A 13,881-nucleotide genomic window follows, 5' to 3' on the forward strand; every position below is an offset into this window, starting at 1 on the left:
GCTTCTCTTATCACTTCGTACTTTTAATAATGGCTTCACTGGCTTCATGTGGGACAACACTACTGTGATTCTAGCACATTTTGTTTACCAGATCTGGCTTCATGGGAACCAACTCCTTTGGGGGTGTAGTGAGTGAATATCTGGGAGTCTGAAGATCAAGTATCTTGCCTCAACCACTTTGGGAACCACCTGTCCTCCAATGAGTACAGACTTGGTAGGATGGTGAATCAAGCTTTTTTCACCCTTAGCCAAATGATCGGAAAAGACCCACTAGGACCACCAGACCTCCCTCTGAAATTAATACATAGAGCAGGAAACACAACACCTGAACATGCTGGAGTTCATATGAGAGTCACATCCCCACAATGGGAGTCAGTCTCCCCACAAGAGACCTTTGGTTCTTTTTGAAGACTGATTCTTTAGTTGTCCTTTCTATGCTGTGAATTAGCCCATATTATATCATTAGGTTTTTCTTTAAAAGAGATGCCAGAATCAGTTTTTGATGTTTAAAGGGAAATAACCTGAAAGGAAATTGATTAGCAGTAGAAACTCTGGAATCTACAATCATGCTATTTAAGTTTTGACAAGGTAAGTCAAGCCACACATGTATGCCCTCTTCTCCTGCAGTGTTGACATGGAGCCTGAGCACGGTAAGCTAAGAAAAGAAGCTTTTTCCCTAATCAGTTCTCTCTGCAGGGCGGACAAACTAGAGGAAGCCAAGTATGCAGGAAAATGCTCCCAGGAAACTAAGAGAAATATGAGAAAAAGCAAACCTCAGAGAAAATGAAGTTTGAGAAAAGCAATCAGAGATGAGAAATAGATATCTAGATGCATAAGTCTTCCAGAAAAACAGCATTTCTGGTATACTCATCACTGATATGTATGTCCTGTTCAATTATATGACTAATGCTGTGCTGAGCCACACTCAAAATCTAACGCAATTTGACTGACCTAATCCATCAGAAATGACATGTCAAAAATGGGCCTGTCAGCTTGAGTAATTGAAAAAGAAGCAGCTCTTTGAAATTTCATTGTTAAATGAACTTTGAGAATGTTAATAAACTTGATTCCCAAAATTAAAAGAAACTTTCTTTTTTTTTGCAAAAAGGTACTCTTTTCTGTTTCCACTGAAAGCCTGATGCCCACAAAACTAAACAGTTTGGAGCCTGTGATAAGGTCCCAGACAGACGGGCTGCTTCTGAGCTTAGACTCAGTGAACTCAAAGAACCAGGGATCAAGGCCTTCCAAGAAATTCTCCTAACTTCAAATTCTGAGATTTTCTTATGCAGTACACCAAGCTAGCTGTTTTCTTCATTTAGCTACTTCTCTTTCTGGGAAGAGAATTACTAGGCAAGAGATAAGCATGAGGAAGCCTCCTGTAACAATTTTCTTTCAAGTATGCTGTGCAATACCTGAAAGAGTTACAGCCCTTTCTCAGGATCCTCCCTCGGTTTCTGGTAAAATACGACCACCTATGCTGTGCTCTCTTTGGGTCTTCGCTAGTAGCTCAGCTGGTAAAGAACCTACCCGCCCCAAGGAGACCCCAGTTTGATTCCTGGATCAGGAAGATCCCCTGGAGCTATCCACTCCAGTATCCCTGGGCTTCCCTGGTGACTCAGTGGGTAAAGAATCCACCTGCAATACTGAAGACCTGGGTTCCATCCCTGGGTTCAGAAGATCTGGAGGAAGGCATAGTAACCCACTCCATTATTCTTGCCCAGAGAATCCCCATGGACAGAGGAGCTTGGCTGGCTGTGGTCCATAGGGTCACAAAGAGTCGGACACAACTGAGTGACTAAGCACAGCACAGAGCTCTCTTTGAGCAGGAACATCAATACAGGTGTAATGGTTCTGCCTGTCCTTTGCCTGGCACATCTGAGCCCAGCCGTCCAGGTGATATACATAGCCCTGTACTGCAAATGAAACATCCAGGACCAGGCAGGTGGTGCACTGAACCCAAAGGAAGTGCATTTAATCCTGGCTGCATGTTCCCTATGAAACGGATCTGCTGGGTGCCCTGGACACATGGAAGCATAATGTGCCATCATCTTCTTTTAACCCAGTCTTGTATGCCCACCCTGATCGGTTGGCTTTCTGCCTCAGTTTGTTTTATTGCACTTCTAAGCTCCTGTCACAACCACAACCCTGTCCTCATAGCCTCAGCATACTTGGCTGGGACCTGGCCTTCTGCCTTGTTCTTGCTTGCTCTCTCTTCAGGCATGGATTTTTTAATCCCTAGTCACCACATTAGGAGAAAGACCGATACTGCTCTAGTCAGTCTTGCCTACTCCATGTCTCTGCACCCTTAACTCCACGGCTCATGCGCCATCTGTACCTCAGCAGCTGTGCCTCACCTAGTGAACTGGACCTTTCAGTGCTGACCTTCAGTGGGCAGCCCTATCACCAGATCCATTTCTTTACCTCCAGGCCGACAGATTGGCTGTTTCCCGCCCCCCCCTCCTCTCCCCCGACCCCCATGTTATCTAGCAGCACAAATGTTTTAGTGATTCCAGCATACCTTGTAACCAAGCTCCCAATTTGAGTTAGGTTGGATTCCTGTGCATCGGGCCACAGAGAGAGAATCTCAGGCTTCAGAAAGCAGAGGTGTATCAGAAAAGTTGTTCAGAAGTAGCTACAGGGAGAATTCCAAGTGGCAATCAGCAAGGATACATTAAACGTAAACAAACACTGTTACCAATTATATATTATGTGTCAGATATTTTGATCCTTAATCTACATAACATTCCTATGAAATATTATAATAATTATATTTTAAGGTGAGGAAAATGAGATTGTCTGGAGTTGCATAACTATTACACAGCTGTGTTTTATGAATCGAGGATTTGAATACAGGGCTCGGTGATTCCAAATTCCCAAATTCTCTTGCATTGTTTTGCCTCCTTATGAAGTAGTGTCCTGAATGGCAGGGCCCTGTGAGTTCCTTCCCTCTGTGAAAACTGCCCTGTGTTCCAGAAACATCCTGCCACCAGTCTCAACATCTTTTATTCAAATATCCATCACCGAAATGCTTGTGGAGTTAAACTCCATTTTTGCTGAAGCAGAAGCACTTTAAGAGGTATCTTTAAAAATACAGGCTATTGGCAGAATCAAAACCAAAGCCTGTATATTGAATCCAGTTTACAGTTTTTTCTGTTGGTCCCAACGTCTCTGTTCATTTATTAAATATTCCTTAAGAAAAGTTGTCACACAACATGGGTGGACTTGGGTATTACACTGAGTGAAATGTCAGATGAAGACAGAAGCCATATGATTTCACTCATATGTTGAATCTAAAAAATAAAAAAAAGGACAAACATAAAAAAAGCTGAAACAGAATCATAGAACAAACTAGTGGTTGGCAGAGAAAGGGAATGAGAGTAATGGGTGAGGGAGATTAAGGGGTACAAACTTCCCGGTTATAAAATAAATAAGTCATGGAAATGCAACATAGAGCATAGGGAATATAGTCAATGATATTCTAATAACTCTGTAGAGTAAAAGATGGTAGCAAGACTTATCATGGTGAATATTTTGTAATGTCTGAAAATATAAAATTGTTATGTTATATGCCCCAAACTAATATAATATTGAAGTCAGTTATACTTCAATAAAAAGCAAAGAGAAAAATCAAGTTAATTAATAAGTTAAATGAACTAAAGATAATTGCTTTTGACTTCTGTTGAGTAAAGACTCTCAGGAACTTCTGCTTTTAAGACAAATCATATGGAAAAATTCTGGTTAGACAGGTAAGGTTGGACACAGAGCTGTAACATTTTTTTCCTGCCTCATTTGACTAAGACAATGGTAGAGGATTTTAAAAGGCATAAACTCATGAAAACAAAAAGAATCATAAGAGGAAACAACAGTGGACATGACGTTTTAGTAAGTATTTAGAAGATGGAAAGACAGCTGGGAGAGGGGTAAAAACGGAGGTGTTTCCAGAATAGGTTGCAACAACACCCATGAGAATTCATCTTGAGAAACATTATAGCCATTCTGGAATAAGGCATCAGGGACCATATTGGTTAGAGGAAGTGTGGGCTGAATCCTAGAGATTTTATTGAAGAGGCCCAACAGGATAGTCAGACCCCCAGCTTCCCACCCCTCATCGTTTGAAGTCAGATGAAACACCCCTCCAGTTCAGTAGGAGATGGTGGCCTTATACTCTGGGGGAACAGACCAGAGAGCCCTTGATTTAGGGAGATCAGTAAGTGGTGAAATCCCAGGCTGAAAACAGGGGAATTAGATGAAAATCTGAATATTGCAAAGTAAAATCTCAAGCCCACTTCTCTGGATGGGCTTCCAGAATACTTGTGAAAATCTTTGACCTCACCAATTCTTTCAGGCAGAGACAGACTGTTTTCTGGAGAAACTGGGCAGTTTCAGAGAAAAGGTTTGAAGGCACTGACAGTTTGGGATTCTCTGCAGGAGCCGCTCCTCTGTATCTGCTGACTCTGTGTGACCCCATGGAATAGTCCATTGAATTCTCCAAGCCAGAATACTGGAGTGGGTACTCAATTCCTTCTCTAGGGGATCTTCCCCACACAGGGATCAAACCCAGGACTCCCGCATTACAGGCAGATTCTTTACCAACAGAGCCACCAGGGAAGGGCCCGGGGCTTCTAGTTAGATTAAAATGACTTGTTTTTGAAATAAGAACAGTTAGTGGTGAACAAGCATTATTGAAAGCACACAACATGGAAGAGAGAATAAGAAGAAAATGAATTAATAGGGGAAAAAAGAAAAACTAACTTGTTAAAGATGTTTGGAAGACTAAGGGTAAATATTTCTACAAAAAGCTCCTGCATATCAATGTGAAAAGATAAAGCTTTGTTCTTTGGAGCTGGACCCAATGGAAGAGCTAAGTAAATCATATGGATTGACAATTTATAGAACAAACATAAGAATGGCCTACAAAATGCAAGAATGATCAGCCTCCAGTAGTGATTAGAAAATATTATTTTAGGACAACAAAAATGCTTATTAAGACATGTATTTTAAAATAATTTTTGACTGACAAAAATTTCACAAAATGAATAATGTCCAGTGTTAAAATGGGTGGGAGGAATCGAACTCTTCCATATAATATTAGTCAGAGTATAAGTTGGTATGGTATTTGGTGGGACAATTTAGAACTCTTTGTATAACATTTCAAAATAATTTTAAATTATGTATACTCATGGTCTCAACAACTTCATTTCTAGAAACCATCAAGCAGAGATAGTCGCATAAGTGCACAAGTTAGAAATACAAGGTGCTCATGGATGGCTTATTTGTAATAGGGAAAAGTTGGAAGCAGCTAAAATTTGCATTGATAGAGGAAACTGAAATTGAATATGCTAAATTAATTTACTGTAACATCATATAGCTATAAAAGAATAGAAAAGATATATATGATTTATGGACAAATGTCCACAAGGTAGTATTAAATGAAAAACTTAAGTAAATGTGTAACAACATTTTGTCAAAAGAAAAGATATCATTTAGTTTATATTTAAACACACATTTCACACACAGAGAAAATTTACCGGAGAATGAATAAATTACTAATGGTGGGATGAGAGTGATGGTCCTGGGAAAGACATTCTTTTCATTTTCTCAAGTATTTTGTACCTATTTCTACATGCATGTACAAATTGGTTACTTATAAAATGATTATTCTTTCAGATTCAGTCCCCTCACACAATCTTCAAAGAGTGTTGGGGTGTAGGTTAGAAACATGCCTGACTCAAGCGAAAGTGAACGTGTTAGTCACTCAGTCGTGTCCCACTCTTTGCCACCGCATGGACTGCAGCCTGCCAGGCTCCTCCGTCCATGGGATTCCCCAGGCAAGAATACTGGAGTGGGTAGCCGTTTCCTTCTCCAGGGGATCTTCCCCACCCAGGGATCGCACCCCAGTCTCGTGCGTTCAGTCTTTACCGTCAGAGCCAGCAGGGAAGCCAGGAAGCCTGACTTAAAGTAGTCATACCAATACTTATTGTCTGAATAAATGATTTCTAATAGTTATTAACAACTATTTGTAAACAATTCAAACCTCTATTTACAAAACTATATCTTTTAAATCTTTCATTGCATAATTATCTTCTAGAAATTTCTAGCTTAATCTGGGTCCTTTGGGGCTTGTAGGAGCTCGTATACGCTGAGATTGGTCATTATACCTACCTGTGTTTGTAGTATCATTAAAACCAAGAGACTAATGGGGGAAGTAGTGAATGAATCTCTAATTATTGCAAAACCAGCAGGAGGTCAAGGGAATCCTGCTTCTGCACCTCCGTGAAGGCTTTGTAGAGATCTGCTAGGTCCAGATGCCTGCGGCCGAGTGATGAATGGCAGGCCCTGGTAAGCGCTCGGTTGGTGTCCCAGCTCAGAATGGGGCAGGGATTAAACAGTGCCTTCAGCAGTTGTCTAACACCATCACTGGCAGCAAACAATTCCAAAAGGAGCCACGCATGGTCAATGATTTTCCTTTTCAGCCCTGTTTATCCTACAGCACCTGGAGCAGCTGCACTAGGAGGTGGTAATTGACTGCTTTGATTTACCAAAGAAGAATAATGTGGACAGATATCTAGTTCAGGGACAAGCCCTTGTGGATATGAAACTATGCCCTCTCAGTAACAGGGGACTGTTGTAGATCTTTAAACTGTCGTTTCTGCACCAAGTACGGGCTTCTCTGTGTATTCTGTCCCCACTGCAGTCCGAAAACAGCAGGCGGCACCCACTCACCTCTGTGGCTCTCTGATGGCCTGTCATTCCATTCATGCTGTCATTTTGAAATTTTGGTTACTTGTATAATTTCCAAGCAGTGTCAAATTCATGCATAACATCTAGTCCCCCACATTAGAACAACTTGCAAAGGATGGAAAGAAACCATATGGATGCTGCATGCTAAGCAGAACATTCCCTTTCCCAAAACCTTTCACTAAACAGCCACCAGCACTCCACTGGAGTGTAATTTGTTTTTTTTTTTTTTCCGCTATTGTTGGAGAGTGAATATGTCTGAGGGCATGTCCAAATGGCTTGCTGTGACCTCCAAATTTTTGAAAATCCTATAATTTATAAAATTCTTCTGAATTTTGCATTTTTATCCATTATCTGCATATTTGATATATCATAATAATTAAAGTTACTTAATATAGAATAAAACAGAGGGAACTTTCTCTCTTGCAGGTGCTTCTGATTCTGTGCTCAGATGGTATGGGCCTCTGAATCCTGGAGATTCAGAGAAACCATCAAACAGCCCTAATGTGTGTATGTGTGCTTTGTCACTCAGTCGTGTCTGACTCTTTGTGATCCTTTGCACTGTAGCCTGCCAGGCTCTCTGTCCTTGGGATTCTACAGTCAAGAATACTGCAGTGGGTTGCCATTTCCTACTCTAGGGGATCTTCCTGACTCAGGGATTGAACCCGCATCTTTTGCATTGGCATGGGGATTCTTTACTACTGAGCCACCTGGGAAGCCCACTATTATATCAATTTTAGAAGCAAACCAGTTGAACCTCAGGAAGAGTAAATAATTTTCCAAAGGTCATGAGCTGACGTATGGCGAATCCAGGACACAAGCAGTCATTCGGGCTACAGTGCTACAGTGTACAGAGATTCTGTACATTGTAGAGTACAGGGTAGCACCTGGCAGTGCTACAGAGATTCTTTTCCATTAATTTTGTTTCCTCTCTTTCTTTTCTCTTCCCTTAGTACTAAATATTGATAGAACTTTCATCATACTAAGTATAAAATGCATTTTATACCTATGGTTGATTCCTGTTGAGGCTTGACAGAAAACAACAAAATTCTGTAAAGCAATTATCCTTCAATTAAATAAATAAAATTTAAACAATTATTAAATAACTTCTTTGATAACATTTATTTTTTGGTAGCAGAGATGGAATTGGGGTAACACAAAAGCTTCATCAAAAGCCCTGAACAAAATTTGGGGAAGTGCCAGACATGGAATCTCTGCTGAGGCTTCATTCTTCCCAGCTGACATTGCTGACAGAGTGGCTGAGTAGAATCACCAGATCTAAGTTCTAATTCCAGTGATGCCACTAAGCGACTTCCCGTATATCGGGGAGTCATAAATCCTGTCTACAACATATGTCATTTGTATTTTTGAAGGGGTGGAGGCTGTAATCAATGAGGTCCTCTCCATATTGTTTCCCCCAGTGGAAGAATCACCTGAGAATGGAGAGAATCTATAACCACCAGCCTTTTCATAGTATTTCTTGGGCTTAGTCAAGGCCTAGTGTATTTTTTTCAGCCAATGATTTTCTCTAAAGTAATGTTCTATTGCTTATTCAATAACTTGGTTTCTTCTCTTGGTTTGCCCTGGTGTCTAAAGTTCTATCAGAACCATGTGAACTGGAGACCAAGGTTAGTTGATCCTTGAGGAAGTCCTCCAATCCTGGCAGATCTATGTGCACCCTATGGCTCCAGCTTCCCTCGACTGTCACGTGCTTCTGGCCATTGGGTGAGCTTCACCCCTGCAGCAGCAATTGACCCCATGGAGTGTTGATTTGTCTTGGCTCAGAGGCAACTCACAGTTTTAGTTTCACAATCTGGCAGTTCCATGGAAAGAAAGGAGCACTTCCTCTATCAGCTACCAGCTACTCCCTACTGTATAAGAGCCTTTGGTCCTTCCATGATTCAGGAGGCAAAATAGTACCATCTCCCAACTTTGCTTTTCAGCATTCTTCACTGTAGAGAAGGTGATTACAAAGGATCAGCCATTTAATTAACTTCCATGGCCCACAGCTTTCTGTTTCACATTCCTCTTTCTCTTGGTTTGGTATTAAGTTGGAACTCTTTTGGAGGGGGAAAATAATGAGCCACTTGCAGGATTTCCTGGGGGATGATACGGGATTGGGTTTTGAGATTTATTTATTTCTCTTACAAGCAAAAGATAAAAAACAATTGAGGTTTACTTGTTCTTGCAGATGCCAAAAACTTAAGAACGTTAATCTGTGTATTTTAGATTTGACTGCAAATTATTGAAAGACAAAAATTAATTGAAAGTGAAAGTCACTCAGTCGTGTCCAACTCTTTGGGACCTCATGAATTATACAGTCCATAGAGTTCTCCAGGCTAGGATACTGGAGTGGGTAGCTGTTTCCTTCTCCAGGGGATCTTACCCACCCAGGAATCAAACCAGGGTCTCCTACACTGCAGGGATATTCTTTACCAGCGGAGCTACCAGGGAAACCTATAAAGTGTTAGTCGCTAAGTTGTCTGACTCTCTTCGACCCCATGGACTATAGCCCACCAGGCTCCTCTGTCCATGGGATTATCCAGGCAAGAGTACTGGAGTGGGTTGCCATTTCCTTCTCCAGGGGATCTTCCGGACCCAGGGATCAAACCCAAGTCTCCTGCATTGCAGGCAGATTCTTTACTGTCTGAGCCTCCATCTGCGGACAGATTCTTTACTGTCTATTTCAGTGCCCTTCCAAATTGAAGGGCATTGAAATAGCCACCTTTGGTTATGCTTGCTAAGTCAGTCAGGTAAACTTTCTTAACGAATATTCACCTTAAAAGTTTGGAGTCGTCCTCAATGCCTTTCTATCTCACTGTGTGCTGTCACTCCAGTTGTGTCTGCCTCTTTGAGACTATATGGACTGTAGCCTGCCAGGCTCCTCTGTCCATGGGATTCTCCAGGCAAGAATGCTGGAGTGGGTTGCCAGGCCCTCCTCCAGGGGATCTTCCCCACCCAGGGATCAAATCCGCATCTCCAGCACCTCCTGCATTGCAGGCGGATTCTTTACCACTGAACCACTGGGGAAGCTCTTTATATATTTATTTTTCTGCTACTGCTGCTGCTAAGTCACTTCAGTCGTGTCCGACTCTGTGTGACCCCATAGACGGCAGCCCACCAGGCTTCCCCGTCCCTGGGATTCTCCAGGCAAGAACACTGGAGTCAGTTGCCATTTCCTTCTCCAATGCATGAAAATGAAAAGTGAAAGGGAAGTCGCTCAGTCGTGTCCAACTCTTCGCAACCCCATGGACCGCAGCCTACCAGGCTCCTCTGTCCATGGGATTTTCCAGGCAAGAATACTGGAGTAGGGTGCCATCTCTAAATCAGTTTATTTATAAATTAATTATTGAAAAATAATGGACAAGATATTTGAACATTTTAACAAAAAAGATATCTTAAAGGCAAATAAGAATACAAAAAGATGTTCTATGTCACTAATATTTAGGAAAATTAAATGAAAACCACAATAAGGTACTATTAATAGTAGACACCTATTAGAATGGCTTTTAAAAATGACGGTACCAAGGGCTTATGAGGGTGTGGAGCACCTGCAACTCTCCTACATTGCTGATGGGAATGTAGAATGTAGATGTAAAACTAGGACAGAGTTTTTCAATTTTTTATTGTTAACTATGTACTTATCATGTGACTCAGCACTCCCACTCCTAGGTATTTACCCAAATGAATTGAAAAATTATCTTCATGCAAAAATGTGAATGATTTGTAATCCCTCAAACTGGAAACAATTCTAATTTTTTATCCTGGGGCATCGATAAACTTTAGTACACCCATACCATGGAATACCACTCAACAATAAAAAGGACTACTGATATATACAACATGGATGAATAGCAAGTGTATTACATTAAGTGAAAGAAGCCGGACACAGAAGGCTACATACTGCATGTATATGGTTGCCGGGAGTTGCGGTGGAGAGACTGACTATAGAGGAGCAGCGTGAGAAAATTTTGGGAGTGGTGGAACCAATCTATATCTTGATTGTGGTAGTGGTTATACTATAGGATGCACTTGTCAAAATTTGCAAACAAGGTGAAATTTACTGTATGTAAATTTTTCTTAATTTTACAAAGAGAAACAATTTGTTGAGTATCTTCTATTTGGAAGGAATCATTATTATTTCTGCAATTAAAAAAGCAGACCAAATGCTTGCTCTCTAGAATTTTATATCCTATCTGTTTACTCTGTTCTGTCCACTGACAACACTGAGAAAAATTTTTATGATGTAAGTCTAATTATGCTCTTCCCCATGGTAGGGAGAGTTTCATGATTTGTGGTCTCTAAGCTGTTTTAGAAAACTCAGCAGTGGCCACAGGACTGGAAACAGTCAGTTTTCATTCCAATCCCAAAGAAAAGCAATGCCAAAGAATGCTCAAACTACCGCACAATTGCACTCATCTCACACGCTAGTAAAAAATAAAAGTGAAAGCTCAGTCATATCCTACTCTTTGCGACCCCATGGACTGTAACCTACCAGGCTCCTCCGTCCATGGGATTTTCTGGGCAAGAATACTGGAGTGGGTTGCCATTTCCTTCTCCAGGAGATCTTCCCCACCCAGGGATCGAACCCAGGTCTCCCGTATTGTAGACAGACGCTTTACCATCTGAGCTGAGAAAAAGTAATGCTCAAAATTCTCCAAGCCAGGCTTCAGCAATACATGAACCATGAACTTCCAGATGTTCAAGATGGATTTAGAAAAGGCAGAGGAACCAGAGATAAAATTGCCAACATCCACTGGATCATCAAAAAAGCAAGAGAGTTCCAGAAAAACATCTATTTCTGCTTTCTTGACTATGTCAAAACCTTTGACAGTATGGATCACAATAAACTGTGGAAAATTCTGAAAGAGATGGGAATACCAGACCACCTGACCTGCCTCTTGAGAAATCTGTATGCAGGTCAGGAAGCAACAGTTAGATCTGGACATGGAACAGCAGACTGGTTCCAAATAAGAAAAGGAGCATGTCAAGGCTGTATATTGTCATCCTGCTTATTTAACTTATATGCAGAGTGCATCTTGAGACATGCTGGACTCGAAGAAGCACAAGCTGGAATCAAGATAACCAGGAGAAATATCAATAACCTCAGATATGCAGATGACACCACCCTTATGGCAGAAAGTGGAGAGGAACTAAAAGCCTCTTGATGAAAATGAGAGAGGAGAGTGAAAAATTTGGCTTAAAGCTCAACATTCAGAAAACGAAGATCATGGCATCTGGTCCCATCACTTCATGGAAAATAGATGGGGAAACAGTGGAAACAGTGTCAGACTTTATTTTTTTGGGCTCCCAAATCACTGCAGATGGTGATTGCAGCCATGAAATTAAAAGATGCTTACTCTTTGGAAGGAAAGTTATGACCAACCTAGATAGAATATTCAAAAGCAGAGACATTACTTTGCCAACAAAGGTCTGTCTAGTCAAGGCTATGGCTTTTCCAGTGGTCATGCATGGATGTGAGAGTTGGACTGTGAAGAAAGCTGAGTGCTGAAGAACTGATGCTTTTGAACTGTGGTTTTGGAGAAGACTCTTGAGCGTCCCTGGACTGCAAGGAGATCCAACCAGCCCATTTTAAAGGAGATCAGTCCTGGGTGTTCTTTGGAAGAACTGATGCTAAATCTGAAACTCCAATACTTTGGCCACCTCATGCGAAGAGCTGACTCATTGGAAAAGACTCTGATGCTGGGAGGGATTGGGGGCAGGAGGAGAAGGGGATGACAGAGGATGAGATGGCTGGATGGCATCACCGACTTGATGGACATGAGTTTGGGTGAACTCCGGGAGCTGGTGATGGACAGAGAGGCCTTGTGTGCTGCGATTCATGGGGTCGCAAAGAGTTGGACACGACTGAGCGACTGAAATGAACTGAACTGAAGATGTTTTAGAACATCTTTTCTAGGTTTGGGCATTTCCCACATTACGAGTCCTTCGCAGATGGAAGCTAGAAATTCATTTTTCCAGTCTCCCTTGTAGATATAGTGCTGGCATGTGACTTGGGCTCCATCATTCAGAAGAATATGTGTGAGACTTTGGTTTGTAAGATAACAATGTAAGAAGGGAAGTGTTGTGTGGAATTCAGTTCTGTCCAAGGTCATAGGCTTTCTTGAAAGGATTGGTGGAGGGTCAACTAGTGCCCAGGGTCATTGGTGTGGCTGCTGGAGCATGTACTCAGTGGAGGTGAGCGGTCTTGGGCAAAGCCTGCAAGTCTGGACTCTCTGTGCCTTCCAGAATGTCTCTGCCCTACTTAACATTGATAATAAATTATTTTTTATCACCCCAGTGTTTACTATTTCTGTGTGTTTACCTTGCCTCTAAATCTCATTTGACACACCTGCCAATAAACCTTTAGTGACTGCTTATCACCTTAGGAAAAAAAAATCGATACCTCTAACCATGACATGTAAGGTCTTTGACATGAAGCTCAAATGTACCTTCCATTCTGTACTGTACTCAATGTTATCTACGCTGAGTTTGCAAACTGCAAACATCGCATCCTTATTAGTATCTTCATGCATGTACAGATGATGTTCCCTTTGTCTGGTACAATTTTCCTTAATGCTGATTCACCACTTTACAGTTCTTTTCTCATGTTGTCCCTATTCACCATTAACCTGTACTTATGCTTCAAGTTCATCTCAAATATCACCAACCCAAAAGCCTGTGAAGCATTCCTTGGCACCCTTACCATGGTCTCTGTGCCCCAGAGATGTTTTGCTTCCTCCTCTATTTAAGAATTTCTCATATTGTATGATAATGAATTCAGTAATCCTTACTGAGCAAATACCATGTGCCAGGCATAAAGCTAAAATGATGAATAGAAGTGACTTAGGTAAAGAATGAAATAGAGTGGGTCTGCCCAGAGACACCAGCACAGAAAGCTGGTAGACAGGCATAATGTGAGTGAGTGTCCCAGTGAGGGCACAGGCATTTAGGGCATTGAGAGCAGGTAAATCCACTTCACTCCTCTGTAAACCCTTTGAGGCAGGAACCAAGTCTTACTCATCTTTGTTCCTCTAGTGCAACTGAGCCAGAGTAAACATCCAGTGGAGATTTGCTACATTAGTAAATGAATGAGCAGATCATGCTTCTCCCCGGGACTTTCCTCTGATGCTTGAACTGGAG

The 13,881-nt window shown here is 41.5% G+C and overlaps 1 protein-coding gene across 1 annotated transcript in view; it reads right to left on the reverse strand.

Moving 5' to 3' along the window:
• KCNMB2 (potassium calcium-activated channel subfamily M regulatory beta subunit 2) overlaps window positions 1–13,881 on the reverse strand; it is a 424,156-nt gene that overhangs the window by 381,526 nt on the left and 28,749 nt on the right. The window contains exon 2 of the mRNA XM_060405120.1: window positions 2,519–2,632. The gene's annotated coding sequence lies outside the window, so the exon portion shown is untranslated. The remainder of the gene's footprint in view (window positions 1–2,518; window positions 2,633–13,881) is intronic.

The sequence above is a fragment of the Ovis aries genome, chromosome 1 (genome assembly GCF_016772045.2).
Source record: "Ovis aries strain OAR_USU_Benz2616 breed Rambouillet chromosome 1, ARS-UI_Ramb_v3.0, whole genome shotgun sequence".
In the NCBI taxonomy this organism is placed as follows: domain Eukaryota; kingdom Metazoa; phylum Chordata; class Mammalia; order Artiodactyla; family Bovidae; genus Ovis; species Ovis aries.